This window comes from Onthophagus taurus, chromosome 10 (genome assembly GCF_036711975.1).
Source record: "Onthophagus taurus isolate NC chromosome 10, IU_Otau_3.0, whole genome shotgun sequence".
Lineage (NCBI taxonomy): Eukaryota > Metazoa > Arthropoda > Insecta > Coleoptera > Scarabaeidae > Onthophagus > Onthophagus taurus.
The window spans coordinates 8,478,925-8,500,219 of NC_091975.1; the positions used below are offsets into that span (position 1 = coordinate 8,478,925).

At 36.2% G+C, this 21,295-nt stretch overlaps 1 protein-coding gene across 1 annotated transcript in view; it reads right to left on the reverse strand.

Moving 5' to 3' along the window:
- Nucleotides 1-11,739, reverse strand: part of LOC111419108 (Abdominal B) — a 132,132-nt gene extending 120,393 nt beyond the window's left edge. The window contains exon 1 of the mRNA XM_071199247.1: nt 11,594-11,739. The gene's annotated coding sequence lies outside the window, so the exon portion shown is untranslated. The remainder of the gene's footprint in view (nt 1-11,593) is intronic.
- Nucleotides 11,740-21,295: the final 9,556 nt, after the last annotated feature.

Below are 21,295 nucleotides of genomic sequence, written 5' to 3' on the forward strand. Positions count from 1 at the left end.
GGGGCAATGATGTTACCCTATGGTGGGTTCCAGGTCACAGCAACATTGAGGGCAATGAGCTGGCCATAGAGGCAGCAAACACGCCCTTCATTGGATCCCAACCTGGATGTGGACTACAAAAAAGCCATCTAAAACAAACAATCAACAACTGGGAGGCTTCAAAGATAGCCTTACGCAAGAGTATGATAACTCCGTCGCAAAACAAAACCAAAGAGCTTTTATGCCTCAGCAAAGGGGATCTAAGAACGCTCTCAGGCTACCTGACCGGCCATGTGCCCCTAAAATACCACCTCTTCCACATTGGACAAGCTGAGGATCAAACTTGTCGACTATGCAACGACGAGTCAGAAACTGCCGAACATATACTGTGCAATTGCGTCGCCAGAGGCCGTCTAAGGCGCAACGTCTTCGGTAAAACTCCTACCGACATAAAGGTTCAAGATCTCAGGACAATACTAAGGTTCATTAAGGACCTACATTTGCCCTAAACCTTTGGAGGGCTAAAGTTATAATAGATCTTATAGGTCGCAGTAACGAGAGGGGCCGCTCTCCTCAGCCCGGCAGCAATAATAATAATAATGGCGGGCAATAATAATCTGGAGGCGGGCCTCTGTGGTGCCTATTTTTAAATCTGGCTGTAGAAGCTTGGTCGAAAACTACAGACCAATTTCTTTGTTACCCATTTTTGGCAAAGTCCTTGAGAGCTTAATTTATAAGCCTATTTTTTACACTGCAAAAAATGTTTTGGACCCTCGACAACACGGTTTTTTTGCTAGTCGTTCGGTAGAGACCAATCTTCTCGAATATACTAATTACATTTTGCATTCTTTCGATGACAACTGCCAGGTGGACTCTGTTTATACTGATTTTAGTAAAGCTTTTGATAAAGTTGATCATCGGCTCTTACTACAAAAAATTGAACATGTTGGTTTACCCTACAGCATTCAACAGTGGCTTGCTTCCTGCTTGGCTGATAGAACGCAGTCGGTTACAGTTAGAGGTTTTTCCTCGCAGACGGTGCTTTTTTTTTCTGCTTTTTAATATTTATATTAATGACATATTTAAGTGTTTTAAACACGCTAACTGTTTAATGTATGCAGATGATCTAAAGATCTTCTGCCGCGTGTCAAATCCTAGAGATTGTTCTGCTCTTCAGCGTGATCTATACGAACTTGCTCAATATTGTTGCACAAACTTCATCACCATGAATTATAGTAAATGCTTTACAATTACTTTTACAAAAAAGCCTGGTCCCATACGCTTTGACTACATCATTGGAGGGAAGTTGTTGAACAGGGTTACTTCTATAAGAGATTTGGGCGTGACGTTTGATAGTAAGCTATTATTCAGTGAGCACGTCGATTCGGTGGTTAGCAAGGCTTTTCGTATGCTTGGTTTTGTCATGAGATCGGCTGCTGATTTTACCGACACTAATTCTATTACACGTATGTATTTAACATTTTGAATTATTGCACTGTTGTATGGAATCCACAATATAATATATTTGTGGAACGACTAGAGCGTGTCCAAAAGAGATTCGTTCGTTTTTTATGCTGGAAATCTCATACTACCTATGCTGACTACAACTCGGCGTGCCAATCTTTCCACTTGTTACGACTCGGCCATATTTATATAAAATAATTCATAATATTTATAAATCATCCTCGCTTACATCACTGATTAACTTCCACGTCCCGCCCAGATCGCTTCGTTTTGATTTTCTGTTCTTTACTACAACTCCTCGCACTAACTCCTATCAGCATTCGCCATTGCTGCGCCCTGCTCGCTCTGCTGACCGTCTTGCCATTGATATATTTGCGTACGATTCCTTAATCTCCTTTAAAAGAGCGACCCTTGCTGCTGTTGGGAACATGCCGTATATAGATTAATTTATATAGATTGATTTATACTTACAATTAGTTCTTGTCCTTTCACGTGCTGATTGTTAGATACCTCGGTTTAAGACTTTATATATATTTGCTGGTATATGTTTTAGCCATAGGCAACATCGCATCCAGAAGACGGCTAACATCACATTGATGTAGACTATGTAGAGGATTATAACTTCTCAAAGATTAATATGGATTTAGGCTACCAAATAAAGTTTGTATGATGTCTAAATACTAATAGCAATAAGAGTGTTTATTTTATTGATATGTTTTTTGTTTTAGAAAGAAGATGAGATGTATTTTTTGTTGTAATGAGAAAAGTGATAAAAATATCTTACGCGCAATCTGGGCAGTGAAAAATGTATCTAATGGAAACTGGATGTAATGAAAATTTTTATTAAAACCGTAATTAAGGGCACGGACCCGGGCGCAGCTTTCGGATGCAAATCTCCTCGAAACCGGCTTATCTCGACTTTACGAAGGCCATTTTGGACTTTTAACGGCGTATGAATCAAGTTTACGGCGAACCGTAAAGGAAAAATTTATCTCCGACGCCGTCGTGGCAAAAAAGCTTTTCTCGTTTTTGAAACATCCTTAAAGTTCTTTTCTTCTTCGATAAATCAATACTATTTAATCCTGAAGATAATTTTTTTAGTTCTTTTTAATAGTTGATTTATAAGTTGTGGTTTAGAATTAGTTCCAGTCGATTCGTATCGGATTCTACACTAACCAGAGTCGAAGTCCAGAGTTTTCGTTCCCCCACAAGTTTATTATTGCAGAGCGAAATTAGCCGCACTCGCGCTCTCAATGGCCATAATAATAAAACGGTAGAGAAATAGGTGCTTAAGAGATTGTATTGTATCCGGGGATTTCGGGACGGTGACGAAGAAACAAACGATAATTGAAGCCTAAGTGGAGGCAATAAAATCGACATTTTACGAATATTAAGTTACATATAAATATATATTTTTTTTAAGGAATTTTACTTTAACAAAAAAAGATTTACAATTCTAATCCTTCAACGACGTGAAGATTTACATCCCAATATATCATACCGAAACGTCGTTTTAAGAAGACGAAAGAAAAAGAAGTCCCTTGTATTTGCATACACTTTGTGTCCCTTTTATTCTTCTTCTTCTTCTTCTTCTTCAGTTCGTATGCCTATAAATAACACCTCGGCTAGTTCCAAGTTAAAAGGCCTCCTGGTTTTATTACCCTGGGTAACAACGTTTCGCTCTTTGTCTTTATCCGGAAGGGTCAAAGATCTCCTAGTCTTAATAAACACTTTTATCAAAAACTAAAAATATAAATATTTTTGACATTTCTACAATGTCAGACAATGTCGGACGTTGCACTTGACGTTGTTTTTGAAGAGTATGGTGAAAAGGTACCTGGAGCACCCAACCATAATCATCAACGTCGTCTCCTCGACCATCATTAGTCGGCCATAAAAGCGACGATCCAAACCGATTTTTATACCGAACGAAAAGGGAAGAAAAAAGTTCTTCGGCATGGCCACGCCTAATTTATGGGCATCTCCTTCATGTGTCGCCATAAAACCCCCCCGAATCGCAAAGCTGCAATCACATCTTTTACGTATGTATGTGTGTAATTATGCGTTTTGAATTTTACGAGGAGTTTGCGTTTCTTAGAAAAGCTCGACTCAAAATGTAAGTAAAATATATTAATCAAATTAATTTCCATAACATAAATTTCTTAATGCTTAGATATAAAAGGCAAAAATATGTATGGAGAATACTCCACCCCCTTTTTCTTTTGCGTCATAAACTCGTGTCGAACCAACTTTTTACGACTCCCAAACCCCCTTATTTCCTCCCCACGAACTTCTTCCTGTTTCCTAGAATTTTGTGTGGTCTCGCTAATATCGAATTACAACCCCGCCTGGATCTTAGTTAAACGTAAGATGATGAAAAAAAGGAGATTGGAGGAGGCAAAATTTAATTAAACCGCGTTTTGGGGGATTCCATTTCGTTGTGAGAGGGTTGGTTGTTTGTTCGTATGATGGCAGAAGGGGGAAAAGCTTCGTTAGCGAAAAGCAAACTCGTGTGTGCTCGATTTTATTACGTTTTATGATACCGAGGGTGAACGAGAGCACAAAAACAGATTATCAAAACAGAAATTCCCCATTTTCCCCTTAATCCAAACAGAATTTTCATTTTTACTATCCATTTTTTTTAATCACCATTTAAATTAAACCCCACAAAAATTTATAAGCCTCTCTCTCAATCCCACTCCGTTCTATTCCAAACACTAAACTCTCAATAATCGTAAAAATAATACGGTTCGATCGTCAATCCCTCCCATTCATATAGGAAAACAGGAGAGCGAAAAACAAGAGAAAAGACGAAGAGAAGAGATGTGATTTTCTATGGAGAAACAAAGACAGATGGAGTATGTGCTCTGGTTTGGTTGAACTAATGGCGTCCGGTAGATAAGGACGTTGATATCACGTATTCATAACCAGCCGTAGTGCAGCGAGCGACGCCAGCGCCCCGTAACGGCTGTATAGGTGTAAAAGGGCTGTAAAATAGTCCCCGGATAATGAAGAATGCACGAGCGCGTTCCTATGCATTATTCATTCGTTTAATGCATGGGTAAGAACTTTATAAAAAAAGCAACAAATGAAGAAAACATTATTAAATGATGAAAAATAAAATCAACACTTCCTTATATTTAATATTATATATAGATATATATATAATATAAAGTAATTATTAATACCCAACATTAAAAATAAAGATAGCAGGTGCAATTTAATTTATGTAAATTTAAAGTAAACTCATCTAAAAATCAATTTACACTTAATTAAGAACGACAAACTATATTTGCTTTTGAAAAAACCATTTTTTTGTAAATGAAATAAATTTCAAGGGCTTGTCAACATCCGTTTCAAGGATGTCCTCGAGATCGTTCCGTTTTTATAAGAAGAATAAAATAAAAAGAAATAGAAAGAGTAGTTTTCGTTAAGTGGTGCTTAAGGCTCGCCCCGCGGGCGAGGGGTGAGGTTTTCCTCCCCCGGAAAAGTGGCCCTCCGGAAAAAAGGGCCGGTCGTTTCGACGTTTTTACTGCGGCGCGTTTTCTATACCTCTTCATCAGCGGAATTTTACGACGGCCGCTTTCTGTGCGCTCCCGGCTTTTTACGCCGCTCTTTTTGTTGGAGTTTTTCTTTTGTTGGAACGTAAAAAAAGAAGATTCTCTTGAATAAAGAATATAAAAATCAAGATGGGATAAAAAAAATATTGATTAGTAGTTGTCATTAATAGATTTAGTTAATTGAGTAAAAGATACTTACCTATTAGATAAAAATCAATAATAAATATATTTATCGAAAGCACATTTAATACAACATCAATATCTTTTTAGGGCAAAGCTTCCTCACCAACGAAGTGGTAAGGCAACGGCTCATGATTACCATCTTCTGGAATACAAGTGGGGTTGGAACATTCGTTTGCCTTGCTTCAGCAATTAACCATTTGAGTTATGACGAAATATAGCTCCAACACACTTTCTTCCTAAGTCTACAACACCTATGAAAATAAACATCCCGTTCGTACCGGACATAGCCATTAGAACGATTCTAGTAAATTCCTCCATTCGGCACTGGCATATACAATGCTGCAAATGTGTCCAAGTAAGTTGCAAGGTCTTGCCAATTCTATAACTAATAGGCTAATAGGACTCGTGTAAAAATACTTCCTGTGTGATAAGAGACGCCAGCGTAGAATGCTATGGTAGTGTTAAGTGCCACATCTCCTTAAGTACCAACCCAACCCAACCCAACCCAACCCCTCTTGGGTTGCCGACCGACTAAAACCCTTCCCTCTCTCTTCCCGGAATCCGCCCATCGGGGCATTTCATCGGGGTATGCTGTCCTTTATCGTGAACTCTTCTCTTCGTCCTCCCTTCTCCTCTCTTCTGCATCTTTCGCTTTCATGACTTCTCTGAGGTATCTCATTATGATGTTCTGGTGTTTTTCATCCTTCATGATCAGGTCTGCAACATTTTCTTCTGTGACTGAATGTTCCAGTTCTACGTTCATTGTTGCCCTTTCCCTCTCAAAACGTGCACATTTAAATATTGTGTGTCTGGGAGTGTCTGACTCCCGACACCCGAACCAACAGATATCGGATTCAATCTTCTTGATTTTCTTGAGATATTCGGCGTACACGCCATGCCCCGTTATAGCTGGAGTGGTGTAATAATCCACTCGGGGTCCCTTCTCCCTTCAGTCTCTCACACTCTTTATGAACGTCTTCGCCCAGCCTCCGTACTCGTTCCACCTCTGTTGCCACTTTTCAAACATGCTCTCTCTGTTTATTTCCGCGTTTTCGCCTCTCGTCTCCCAGTTCCTGCTTCGCTCCCATGCCAGCAAGTCCATTGGCGGGTGTCCGGCCAGCGCGCTCGCAGCTTCCGTCGCCGTTCTTCTTTCGATAAGTCTTAGTATCTTGGCGTATTTCTTGAATCTGAGCGCGCTTTCCCATACAGGGGCTCCATATAACGTTACCGATCTGATTACAGTAGCCAATAGGTTTCTACGCGCGTGGCTTGGGCCTCCTTTTCTAGGCATCAGACGCGATAAAACGTTGCAGACTTTGCTGGCTTTCTCGGCAACTTTCCTGGCGTGTTCGATCATGCGCATATTCTGATCCACGTAGACTCCGAGGTACTTTACTGACCGCGAGTTCTTAATAGTTTGCCGGCCTACTGTGATCTCCATCGTCTTCAACTTTTCCTTCCCTCGAGGATGACCATTTCTGTTTTTTCTTCCGCCAACTGCAGGCCTATTTCACTCAGCTTTTCTTTTATTATCTGGACGCAGTATTCGGCGTTATCTTTAACTTCCTCTTTGGATTTTGCCTTGACAATGACCGCTAGATCGTCAGCATAGGCTACGAGCGAGACGCCCTTTTCTACCTTAATCTCCAGCACCTGGTCGTAAAAGACATTCCAGAGCGTTCCTCCAATCGCCGAACCTTGTGGGACTCCGCATGACATTTTTTCTTCTCTTCCTCCCGGTAGTAAACCCAACCCAACCCACACTATTGCACAACAATGCCTAGATGCAATACCTAATCCTGATAGCGATTATAATGGCCGAGGAGTGTGTGAATTTTTCTAGGAATATGAAAGAACTGGTATAGACTACACTATACAGTCTCTAGTCCTCAAGTTAATTTCACTTATTAGTAGTACTTCTTCTTTCTCTTACCCCCATTCTATCTCACAGTGGTGATTCATCTCCTAGAAGTGTTCCTATTCCTTGTCATCACTGAATTCTTGGTCTACGCGGTCTTACTCCCTCTTTTGCAATATCACCGGGGGGGCTCAAATAATCTAAATCTTCCCTTTCTGTCAATGTGTCCAAATAGCTTTGTAAGTAGTACGAGTTTAGCAATTTTGATTTTCCTCTGTAGAACTATAGTGCTACATTTTAAAAATTGCTACCTATTTATATCTTGTATTAAATATTTTTTATTAAATGTATAATTGTTATTTCTTTATTTTCAGAATAAAACTCGAATAAATTGTCGAAATGAGGATGATGCAGATCAAAAACCCATACTATTTGGCAAAGCTTCTTTTTTTTCTTTTTTCTCCATCCATACAAGAAAGGAACTTCGTCTTCTAAGAATGCAAGAAACGGAAGCTGATGATAGTAAAGTAGAAGCAAACGCAGATAACCTCAGAAACACCTCATTTCCATGATAATGCTAAATTCTGCCATATAGTAGTTACAGTCGATACGGAATCGGAAATAGGAACAGCTGAGTAATACACTAACAACGATGCTTTTATGGTGTTAATGGCAATGAAAAAGCAGCACGCAAAGAAAACCAAACTAATAAGCAATGATGCCTTATCAATATTAAAACATTGCATTTTGTTTAATAGTATAGATGTTTTTAAAAATCATGATGCTAGCGCAGTATGTAGCTGTTGAATTAATTTTAATGTAATAGGATCCAAAGAGCTAATAGACTTCCTCCAGGCTAGGGGTTTAACATTATCTATTAATTGTTTTGAAAATAGGTACGTCTTAAATGGTGGACTGTTTTCCAGAAAATTGATGATAGTCGGTAACACTTCTGGATAATACACCTCTACATACTCCATTGCACTCTTGTGCTCAGCGCTTTAGCGTCGTGTTCGTCCTCCTCAAGGCAACTTGGAGCTGTTTGGCCACCGGCAGGGGAAGGCGCATTCACCACGCGAACTGTATGGCGGCGTTTGGTAGATAGTGGACTGCGCGCGCGTCGTGCGATACAGCGGATTCCAATAACACCCGAACACCGCAGCATACGTCACGAGTGGGTCGACGCTAGGCATTAGTAGGTTGCCGAGTAGAGGGACATTTTGTGTTCCGACGAATCAAGATTCGAATTGAGCACCGGTGATGCGCGAATTTTAGTTCGTCAGAGACGTGGTGATCGTCTACTCGAGCAGTGCGTGCAAGAATGCCCTATCCACCGACAACCGTGCATTATGATATGGGGTGCTATTACACATGGTGGATGTACACGTCTGCTGCGTGTATAGCAGACCATGACGGGTTGTGCTTCCCTACGTTCGGCGGCGCCCAGGTCTGCTATACATGCACGACAACGTCCGAACGCACAGCGGGCGTATTGTGGCTTCCTTGGCCAGCTCGTTTTCCGGATCTGAATCAAATCGAACATGTTTGGGACATGGCTGGTCGGAGACTTCTACGTTATCCGGCTTCCTCGGCTAACGTTGAGGAGCTATGGAGGCGAGTTGAGGTGGCATGGTTGGCCATCCCTCTTGCTACAATACAGCGACTTATAGACTCCATGCCACGTCGTGTAGCGATGATACGCGGAGCTCACGGGGGATACTCTCGCTATTGGTGTTTCTCCTCCCAGCAGAGTTGTGCTGCTCTCCTTGTGAGAGTAAGTTACACTACTTTAGTACTACTTCCATACCAAATTTTATTGCGCTAGACACACACGTTCAGATTATACAGGGTGTGCTCGTGAATTATTTCCAACAGTGTACATAAAATTCTTAATACATGGTCTAGTCTACAGTAATATATTTCAATTTTTTAAGATAATCATTAAATTTGAATCATCTACAAGTTTGATAATATCTTTGTCATTTTGCAGTTTTTTAAATAACTTTCCAAGCAGTCCGCCAAAGTGTTCCAACGAATATTTTGCGGTAGAATTAAAGAATATCCTTCTTTATATTTTTAGTTTGCAAAATGAACGTTTCGAAAATATTTGCATATTCATCTTATGTTACTCTTAACATCTGGAATTATTAAATTTCCTTATTAATTTTCGCCACGAGCTAGCAAATTAAATATATAGGGAGAGCAGCCATAAGTTATTATATCTTTTGTGTCTACAGAATCAATTAAGTGAAGTCTATCACATACACTACTATAATTGGCTCGTTATGCACATTGTTCCAACCGTCTAGCGCTAAACAAATTTTCTTTCACTATTGCCAGGATGGAACTATAAACGTAATCCATTAGTTGGTTAGAAACATCATATCTATTTGGCAGTGTATAACCAGGTCGTAGTTGGATCGTAGCATATTTATTAATGTTTTGAATTCCTGATCGCTTCCGGATTCCCTATTGCATTATGTTTATGATAATGTATGTTTTATAAATTCTTTTTCTTTTCATTCTAGCTACTTCATTATTTCAAGTGCGATTTTTTCTATCTCTCAAAATATGCCTTCTTCGGAATCTTGAATTTTGTCGAAGAAGATCCTTTACAACCTCAAGATTATTCTTTACGTTTACAATTATGCCGATGGTTCCTAGAAACACACATTGTTATTCCAAACATTTCTTTCATTGTATTGTCATAAATCATTGGCAAAATACTCATATCTATCAAAAATTTACATATTGTTTAATATACAGTACCTACCTTCTATCTTGTTGTGCAATTCAGTGATAACAGAATTTGATCACTTTCCATAAAGGGTATATATAGAATAGTTTTCCAACAATAACTAATAACTGATTTCCACATGGTTTCCTTAATGTATACTACTAAAAACGTTTTCTTCTACTTCTATCTGCTGATAACTGTGATAATTTCATTAAAACCAATACTCAAATGTATCTAACTCTAGGTCTGGTATCAATTCTAGTGTTAGCTCTATATATTTTTATTGTACTAGAATTTACACTAGAACTAGAACTAGAATAATTCGGCTTTAGCCGTCTTAAGAGACGAACGGCTAAATCCGAATGATTCTAGTTCTAGATCTAGTACTAGTGTTAGGTCTAGTTATAGTTGTTAATTTTAGTCTTAATAAGAAAGTTTCGAGTGCTTCTTTGGATCCCTTTTAGCACATTTATCTTTTATCAAGTATGAATTAAAAAAAATGTAATAATAATAACCCGTATATTGTAGAATATAGAGAGACAAAAGTCTTCTAAAGCAAATACGGGTCTGTGTTTGTCGAAAATGTTAGCGGCTTAATGAGCGGGCGAATTGTAAAAATAAATGTTTGTCTTGTGTAATTTTTAACACCTATTTCCAACCCATTAAAAATAAAAAGAAACGTTCGTCTTAAATCGAACTATTGATTACGAAAAATAATTTAATTTGAAATTAAAATCGTTGGAGGGTTCAAAACTAAGAACGTTCATTTGCCCCGTTCATTATCGCCGGTTGTAATAAAAAAAGAACCCACTTATGCCCGTTTAACCGTTTTACAATGCACTTTACGGTTCTGAGATAGGGACGTGTTTACATAGTTTCCAACTAAATAGAAGAATTTACGACTGCATTTCGGCGGCGGCTACTGGTTTTTAGGAAAAAAAATTTTTCATCAGTTGGAGAAAAACAAACCCTCTCTTTGTTTATCGAATCCCACTTTTTCGGCAAAAACACCCTCCCTTTCATTTCTCCTTTAAAGATACCCGACAAAAATAAATATTTATTCAAAATCTGACAACTCAAAAAGGAACCAAAGTAAACAACGACATCTATGGGCAACCCTTAAAAATTGAACCTAAGAAAATCAATATTACAAGAAAAATAAATAAAAATTAATTGTTATTTATGTATTAAGGGCGTAATGAAGGCGTTTGTAGCGTGATATGGAAAAACTCTAGAAAAATGGAATAAGACAGTGGACATACTAATATAGATAGATTTTTTGTGTGTTTCAAGATTTGCCATAAGTAGGCAAAAAATTATTAATGTACATGATTGTTAAATAAAACTAATAAAACATATATAAGTAATTTAGGTTTTTTTTTCTTTTAAATCGAATATCCTGAAAATATAGATGTGTTGTCGCCGTCTGCGGCAATGCCTCGAACGTCCCGACAAAGGAAAACCGCCTCGCGCCTCAGCCGCTAAATAATTGAATTAATAACCGAACACAAAAGGCGTTACACGTGTTCGGTTTATCGCCGACGCGTTATAAAGACCAATAAAAAAAAATAAGCGGCTGTAAAAAGCAACCGTAAAGCGATTAAAAAGCTGTAATTGTCCGCTAATGATCCCCACGGCCACCGACGGACGAGGCGACACTCTCTACTCCCGATTCTAATAAATATGACCACGATCGATTAGCGGTTGTACCAAATTAATTAAAAAAAATAAACTTTAAAGGGTACAACTTAAGAAGTTACGGAAGTCACAGCGATGTTAATTGCGATTTAATGATTCATAACGTGTACTTACTTTGTTGGTTCGGAGCCCCACCATTTTCTTTTAATGACTTTAGGTCCGGGGGCCTCGTAAATTTTAAAGCGTTTTACGTAGTTACTGGACGGTCGATGCGGTTTATTGTTTTTATTATTTGCACCAACGGAGTCCTCTTTTCCATCTCCTTCGTCCTCGTTCGTTGCGAGAACTCCAAGAAGTAAGTAGTTGTGGGAAGCTAAGCGTTTATGAAAGGCAAATATTTACAGTTATTGAGCCGTAAAACGCACTCCAAAAACACATTGTAAACTAATACTTACGTTTTATTGTTACTTCTTCGAGACGTTTAACGACTTTATTTTACTTTCTAACCTAAAACAATTTTCGAAACTTCAAACTGACGTTTATTTACGCATCTTGATCTAGCGCCATCTATTAGAAAATCGGTGAAACTAAAACGAAATTATTTTTAATTTTATTAATTTAATATTGATTCATCTTTAATTTATTACTATTTATATTTGATTCTAATAAATAATTTTTATAATCGTTGTTGTTGTTTAAAATTTGATTAATAAACATATTTTTCGCAACAATTTTTTAACGCCATCTATCGTACGAAAGCTGAAACTTATTAGAAATTAATTTAAATTTTAATATATTAAATAATTAAATTTTAATAACAATATCAATTTTATTGTTTTAATTGAATTTAAAATCATTAATTTAATATATTCAATACATTTTTCGTATTAATGCCACTTTGACATTTAAAAACGTCACTTTGACGTTTAAAATGTAATTTAATTAATAAAATATTAAAGCATATAAAAAAGTTTTTTCTTTTAAACTTACATCCAATACAATTCTTTTTGTTACATTTCACAACAAACCGTAAATTTTAACGATCGAAACGACCTCGCACCTCTTTTTCAATTCTTTCCCCCAAAAGAATCTTTTTCAAAAATCGTTTCTTTGTTTGCTCGTTTGAATTTGGCTCGTTAAACGGTTTTGTTAATTTTATCACCCAAGTTACGAGCTTGAAAACGAACGCTTTAAGTGCAACCTTGAATCCTATTCGAACCTATTTTACCTAAAAGGGTTTAAAGTTAAAACCGATCGTGATCTTTAAATATTTGCAGCATAAAAGGATTTAAACTTGCCTTTTAAAATACTTTAGTTATAAATGGATGGAGTTTTGTGGGTTTTTTCTCAGTCTCCGCGAAGTTACCAAACCTTCATGTTCATACATGGCCTGTAAAGTTCATTAAATTAAGGTGTTTTTCTAAATCATTTTGTGATTTAATGTGTTAGGACCATGTTTGATTCGCGCAGCTTCCATTAATAAAGGGGTCTCCATGAAGGGATGAAAAGGCGACCATCACGAAAAGGGCGGAGCTGCCCTTATCGACCCAAAGTTGAGAGGGTTTTGTTGCTAGGGTAACTATAACCCTCGTGTTCCATCTTGAAATAAGTCTTGAAACCAATCGAAAATTTCATATCAATCGATTTTAGCTTTAAAAAGGAGAAGAAACATATTATGAAGAAAAAAAATTTGAAGTTGTCCGCTTTGCGGCTGTTCTAAAACTCGGTAACCGCAACTTCTGCGAGGACAGCTCGAAACGTGTACGTTTTACGACAACGAAGGGGGTCCAAGGGGGCTCCATCGCGGGTCCGCGGCGACGGCGGCATCGTTTTACGATTAATCTAGCGTAGGCTCCTCTCCTCATCATCATCATCATCACAGCTTTTCCTTCTCCCGTATCTTCTTTTTCTTCTTCTTCTCCAGCGGGGGACTCCCCGAGTAATTTATGGTGCGGTCCCGCTGTCACGCGAACCAACCGGCGTAAAAATGCTATTAAAGGCGGCCGCAATATCCCCCAAGAGAAGTGAGGTTGCTAAAATGGCCGTTGCGTATAAGATATTTTTTGGTGAGGAAGCTTTTTTTATTATTTTTATTGTTGGTTCTTTTGAAATGAGCCTGCAAAAAGATGCGATTAAAAAAATTAAAGAAAAGTTTTTGTATAAAAAAGAAAAAAGTGTTTTTGTAGACGTGGAGGTGAAAAAGACGAAGGAGTCGTAAAGATTTAAATTGTTGGTGGATGGATAATGGAGGATACTTTGTGAGTGGGCGTAAAAAATGATACACAATGTAGATTTTGTTGATGGTTTTTAAGTTTTAAATTGATTATTTTAATTTAGGCGGGTAAAAAATCATCAACTTTAATAAAATGATGACATAGAACCTCCTTGGCAAATTTAATTAATAATCCGAATGAGTCAAAATCAATCCATCATTAAATTAATGTACACAATGCCATTGAAAAAATCTTATCACTGATTTCGCAAAAATTAATTGTATGAGTATCTACCCTACAAGACCAACTATGGAAGCTGAAATCTTTGTTAATTGTAGATCATTCTTAACGTAACACAGCCTATTGTATAAATTAATCTTAATATCCTTTGGTCTTATATTAAGTTTTAAAAACCAGAGAAAAAACACCTGTATATACAGGTTGTCCCACAAGAACGCCGCAAGCTGTAACTCTGTCAATTACAGCATTCATCAAGAATGCTATGATTCATGCTACAAATAAACTTTTTCCAATGCCCTCTTCAATTTCATGCGATTATCTACTTTTGATTTTGAAATTGCGCGGTATGTTTTTCTTCACGTTATTGAATAGAGAATTTTTTCTGAACCCATCGATCTACAATACATTAACATTAATTGTAATTTTAGCAGAGAAAAACAATTAAAGCATTTTCCGAACATTGTCTTACAAGGGAAGTATCAGAACTGTCCCTCACCGATTTTGTTGAAATTTGGTACAGCGATAGTATGGCCAAAAATAAGGTTTACGTATTTTTTTATACGTGCTAATAAAGCCCCTGGGGCGAGTTATAAGGGTTGGAAATCAGGGCGAAATATATATATTCGCTTATAGGCTGAAAACGAAAATAGCTATCGAAATGTGGTAAATGTAAACTGATATTCATTTTCAAAGAGCTTTACATTGATATATCACACATATATCTGAGGGCTTTAGGGGGTAAACTACCCCTAGTTTTTTGGAATATTTTAAAAACTACCCTGTCGATTTTGGCGATATTGTGTCCTTATAGTACGTTTAAAAATATTAATGACGTGTTTTTTCTTATTTGCCTCTGACCATCCCCTACAAAATTACGGGGTATGATAGATAACCCCTTTCCTTAAGAATAATGTGATAAACTGTTACACTTTTGTACAATATTTTGAAGAAAACCATAAATTAGTTGTAAATTAAGATTTACGCAGTCAAATAAACCCTATACGACATTAAGGGGTGGCTGGGGTTGGTACCCCTAACCACCCCAAAAATTAAATTTTTTTGCGAAAATAGTTTGTCGATTTTGGTGCAATTTACCACGATGATTTTTTTATACGTTAGGTAGTACTATTGTAAAAACTTACAAGGGTTAGAAGTTTGGGGTAGAAAATATACTTTCGCTAATAACTTTCATACTCCTACAGAAAAAGCTTTTTTATCCTTATTCTATTTAAATAACACAAAAGTTATATAATATTTATTAATAATGAATTAAAAACAACTGAAAAAAATGCTTAAGTATCACAAATTGTATTCTACATTGTTAGTTTAGTATTTTTTTTTAATTTATTTTTATTTAATTTATTTTAATCATTGTTTCTATCAGTTGTGTTAAATCTGAGGGTAATAAATACAATGTTCAAAGCAGATAACATATTCGTTTTAGCATCAAAGTCTGGTAAACTGACTTCTGCTCATATGAAAAATTGGCTACAAAATGTCTATTTCCCAAATACCGGACCCAAATCATCACTATTACTGGATTCTTGGAGTGACCACTGCCCTGAAATTATTAGTGAAGTATATGAAGTATAGGATGTTAAGTTTAAATATTTGTCTATACCTGCAGGGACAACAGGTCAAATTCAACCCCTGGATGTATTTGGCTTTAGAATATGGAAAAATTTCATTAGAAGATTTTCTGATCAACTTATTCTCTACCAGTAAAATTGCAATCCTTAACGTATAACCAGTTGTTTTCCCCACGATTTATTTTTTTTTAAATACGCTTGGTTTGCATCTGGATATACAGAGGAGAGATCAGAACAGTTTGAAAATCCCGTGGTGATTTGCTTTTTCAATGAAAAACCTACGTGCGATATCTGTGAAGATATAGTTGTTATAACTTGAGCTACACTATGCACAAGTTATAACAATCGTTGTGTTTAAAAAATTTTTTCTATGATTTTCATTATTGCCAACAATATATTGAATAAAAAAAGTAAAAAAAAAGAAATTAAATTAATAACGTAGAATACAATTTGTGATCATGTGATCAACCATTCTTTTGTCAGTTACTTTTTAACTCATTATTAATAAATATTTATATAATTATCCTAACTTTTGTGTTATTTAAATAGAATGGGGATAAAAAACATTTTTCTGTAAGAGTATGAAAGTTATTAGCGAAAATATATTTTCTACCCCAAACTTCTAACCCTTGTAAGTTCTTACAGTAGTATTACCTAACGTATAAAAAAATCATAGTAGGAAATTGAACCAAAATCGACAAACAATTTTCGCAAAAAAAATTAATTTTTGGGATGGTTAGGGGTACCAACCCCAGCACCCCTTAATGTCGTATAGGGTTTATTTTACTGCGTAAATCTTAAATTACAACTAATTTATGGTTTTCTTCAAAATATTGTTCAAAAGTGTAACAGTTTATCACATTATTCTTAAGGGAAGGGGTTATCTATCATACCCCGTAATTTTGCAGGGGATGGTCAGAGGCAAATAAGAAAAAACACGTCATTAGTATTTTTAAACGTACTATAAGGACATAATATCGACAAAATCGACAGGGTAGTTTTTAAAATATTCCAAAAAACTAGGGGTAGTTTACCCCCTGGAGCCCTCAGATATATGTGTGATATATCAATGGAAAGCTCTTTGAAAATGAATATCAGTTTACATTTACCACATTTCGATAGCTATTTTCGTTTTCAGCCTATAAGTGAATATATATATTTCGCCCCGATTTCCAACCCTTATAACTCGCCCCAGGGGCTTTATTAGCACGTATAAAAAAATACGTAAACCTTATTTTTGGCCATACTATCGCTGTACCAAATTTCAACAAAATCGGTGAGGGACAGTTCTGATACTTCCCTTGTTAGTCACTTTTGTAACAGTGTAGTGTGCCATGTGAAAAAAATAACGCGCAAAACTGATAACCAGAGCCCGGACAGTTTAGGAAAGTTATCCTAAAACGCCTCCCACTCCAGTCTCAAAAATTCAATCGAAGGGTGCGAACCTGTCGGATACGTCATACCTTATGTCACGAAATAAATTATGAATTAATTTATTAATTATAAATTTAATAAAACCAAAAATGAATAATTCAGTCGTATTTTTATATTATTTTTATTAATTCATTAATTAATGTTGCACAGCAAGTTCTTCGCTAAGGTACGCTCGAAAATCAATTTTCAAGAGTAACTTAGTGATCAAAAGGTGTCAAAAGTGACAAGTACGTTGTCATGGAATTCATTTCGTGTGGAGGGGCGCACTTTTCCTAAACTGTCCGGGCTCTGCTGATAACAGTCATTAAATGTTATTTCAATGCCCGAAGCAGTTGTAAATGATACTTATAAGTTGTTTTGTTATTTTTTCCATGCCACACCACAGTATAACACAAGTAACTTTAACCTTTTTATGCTACAATTACAATTAATGTTGATATGTTACACATTAATGGATTCAGAAAAAGAATCTCTATCCAATAGCGCGAAGAAAAACATACAGAGCAATTTGAAAATCAAAAGTTGACAATCGTTTGAAATTGAAGATGGCGTTGGAAAAAGTTTATTTGTAGTATGAATCATAGTATTCATCAAACCTTTTCATTTGATATTTCGCTCATGAAAATCGGAATGTAATTGACAGAGTTACAGCTTGCGGCATTCTTGTGTGACAACCTATATATACAGGGTGTCTTCTTTCCGCTAAAATTACATTTAAAATAGATGTATTGTTCATGAATCGATTCAGAAAAACAATCTCTATCCAATGACGTGATGAAAAATATACGCAGCAATTTGAAAAAAAAAGTTAATAATTGCTTGAAATATATATAGACATAGTAAATATACATAGTATTTATAAAACCATTTCATTTGACAGCTGGGTCATGAAAATCGGAATGTAAATAACAGTGCTACAGGTTTGGGCGTTTTTTGTGTGACACCCTGTATAAGCTAGGCGCTAGAGGCGTAGAGAATTAAATTCACTTTCTGATAGACTAAAAAAATATGGGGCGTTCCATTTAAAATTTTCAACTTTCTTGCGGTTGAATATGGAGAAGTGGTAATTCAATTTTTGAGCACCCTGTATAAGATACTCTGACACAATAAATGACAATATATTTGACAGCATCTGAAGAGTAATCGTGCCAATTTAGAGCTTTTTTGAATGAACGCTGGCTGGGATATGAGGTTTTAAAGAGCATGGTGAAATTTGCCAAAAAAAAATAAAATCAAAATAACTTTTATGAAAGTCAACATATTTTTTATAGCATTCCATTCAAAATAATGGAGATTATGGCCTACTTCCGATAGACCGGAAGTGGCAGCCATCGTGAAAATATTTTAGATTTTTGATATTTTAGACCATTCATTTTGAAGAGTCACCATTTTTGTAAATTTTATTCGTCAACTATTTTCCATGGGTTTTCTATAGGATTTAAGTTTGCCGAGTGTGAAGGCCAAGTCATCAAATTTATTTTATTTTGTTTAAACCATTCCTTTACGACTTTAAATGTGTATTTCGGATCGTTGTCCTGTTGAAAGTTATAAGAAATTTTCCTTAATATATCACGGTACATAAATCTGTCCATTATTCCCATAATACGATGTATAGGGTATACACCAAAACTAGAGAAACATCCCCAAATCATCACAGAACCATCTCCATGTTTTAATGTTTGCTGCATCTACTTAGAAGTCAGCTTTTTTCCTATTGGACGCCTCACATATTGCACTTCATCACTTTTAAATAAGTTAAACTTGGATTCATCACTAAATCACTCAAGAATGGTTCAGCTCAAACTAAACAGTCGACCACTCGACGTGGGAGGGAATCTACAACTGTAAAATTTCTGGGTATGCATCTAGACAGCGGATTGACACTTGAAGCATCTGAGGACTAGGTTGACTTCTGCTATCTTTACAATACGAAGACTAAAACAAGTAGCCACTCACCAGGCAGCCAGGTTGTCATACTTTGCATCTTTTCACTCGGTGGCGTCCTATGGTGTTCTTTTCTGGGGTAGGGATTCTCATCTGATTTCCTGATACCTGATACGGGTGCTGTGTAGGCTGTGAACAGATGAAAGTTGTAAGAACTACTTTAAATATGAGAAAATACTTACCTTACCTAGCATATATATACTTACGGCATTACTGCATGTTCATGATAACAGAGACAGTTTTCCCTCCAATGGTGGTACCCATAGCTATCTGACAAGATCACGACACCACTACCACAGAATTGCATCAACGCAAAATTATGTGGATTACTGGGATCCAAAACTCTACAACGAACTACCACCGCAGCTGACTGCGCTGTCTAGGCAACGGTTTAAGAGGAAAATAAGAATAAGAATATTTGATGGAGAACGTTTTCTATTCGTGCCAGGAATATTTCACGACAGTTCAGTCTCACAATTTTAATACGTAATGTGTAGCGTGTAATTGCCATGAAATGTAGATATATTTGTATTATTGATATTTCATTTTATTTCTTATGTATTCAATGACGTTTTGTAGTAATGGTTTATTACGACAATAAAAATATATTATTATTACTATTATTAAAAAAAAAATAATACCTTTTTTCATTCGTTTTATGTCGACTCTTGATGGGTACGTGCAAACAATCTTCGGCAAATGGTTTATTTTCAATTAATCTATTGCGTACTGTACGTGTTGATACCTCCAAATTGTGTGTTTCTTTTAATTCAGCCTTAATTTTGGCTCAAGAATAAAATGGATATTTTTTAGCCGTTCTTACAATTATCCTGCCAAGGCATCCATTGGTTTTTCTGGGACGTCTAGACTTTATCTTCAAGTCTACAAGTCCCGTCTCACGATATTGTTTAATAATTCGCGATATCACATTGTTTAACATGATTTCTTTCACAGTTTTACAAACAGTTACACCACGAGGCATATTTAAGACTGATCTTATCGAATGTATCTCATCAAAAACTCGTTCTTATTCGCCATATGTTGCTATTTCTTAGCAAAGTTGTTTTACTTTTTTGCAACCTAAGTTTTATAATTTTATTTTATTTCTAATAAAATAAGGCTAGCTTTGTGAAATATTCACTACATAAATGCTATATAATATACACTACCATAGTAATGTAAAAAGTATTAATTTAAAATTTAATTTACAAAAATTAAAAGTTGCTCTACCTTTTTTCCAATACTGTATGTTAAATATTTAATAAATCGGAAAATACAACTTTCTACTTTATCGTCTGCGAATTAACAGACCTGAAGTTGTCCGCAACTATGGATGAATATGCATTATCATTTAACTTTGTTCGTTGGGACTGCACTAGTCTGCACGATATGGTGCAATCAAGTGTAGGTAAGTGCAATGTCATGTCAACTTAGTGCAGGTCAGAAAAGTGTATAAACCGTGGTCGCAACGAACAGATTTTTATCAAAAAAAGTGTATAATATGTTGAGGTTATGTTAATGTCAAAAAAATGTAACTATAATAATAATTTTCTCTTTTTATAATAATTTTATTACAACTTCACCAACAGCTTTAATTTTATCTTCTGCAGAGTTCGAGAAGAATTTGGCCTTAACAATGACGGGCTGATTTGGAATTCTTCCTTTACCTAATAATTTATAATAACCCTAAAAAAGAAACAAATTAATATCTTATTTATAGTCTGTTGTCCATTTATCTATCTACTATCTTGTCCATTTTCTAGTGCCTCTACTGGGGTTGAATGTATTGTGTTCTCTAATACAACAAATATTAATTATTATAAGGTTTTATTTCTTAATATTTAATATGAATATTAATTATTACCAAACACGCTTTCAAATATTCCGCCATTTTCGTTACACTGAATTCCACTACACTTATTGAACTTAATCGAAAGCAGGTACAACAAAATCTGCACTAACTTGCACCGGCTGCACGAAGTTGCACACGCATGGCCCAATGAACAGTATGAGTGCAGTTGCACTAAACTGCACTATCCCCAATGAACACACAACATCTGCACTAAACTGCATAGTGCAAGTGAGTGCAAGTAGTGCAGTCCCAACGAACAAAGCTAACATCTGCACTAAACTGCTTAGTGCAAGTGAGTGCAAGTAGTGCAGTCCCAACGAACAAAGCTATAGTACAACAAAATCTGTACTAACTTGCACCGGCTGCACGAAGTTGCACTACGCATGGCCCAACGAACAGTATGAGTGCAGTTGCACTAAACTGCACTATCCCCAATGAACACACAACATCTGCACTAAACTGCTTAGTGCAAGTAGTGCAGTCCCAACGAACAAAGCAATTATGACAACTGTCACAATCGCCACACTTCGAACCGTTACGTTACAACCATTGAGCCATTATTTCTATTTAAGTTGATCTAGTGTATTATTGTGAGTGTTTAAGA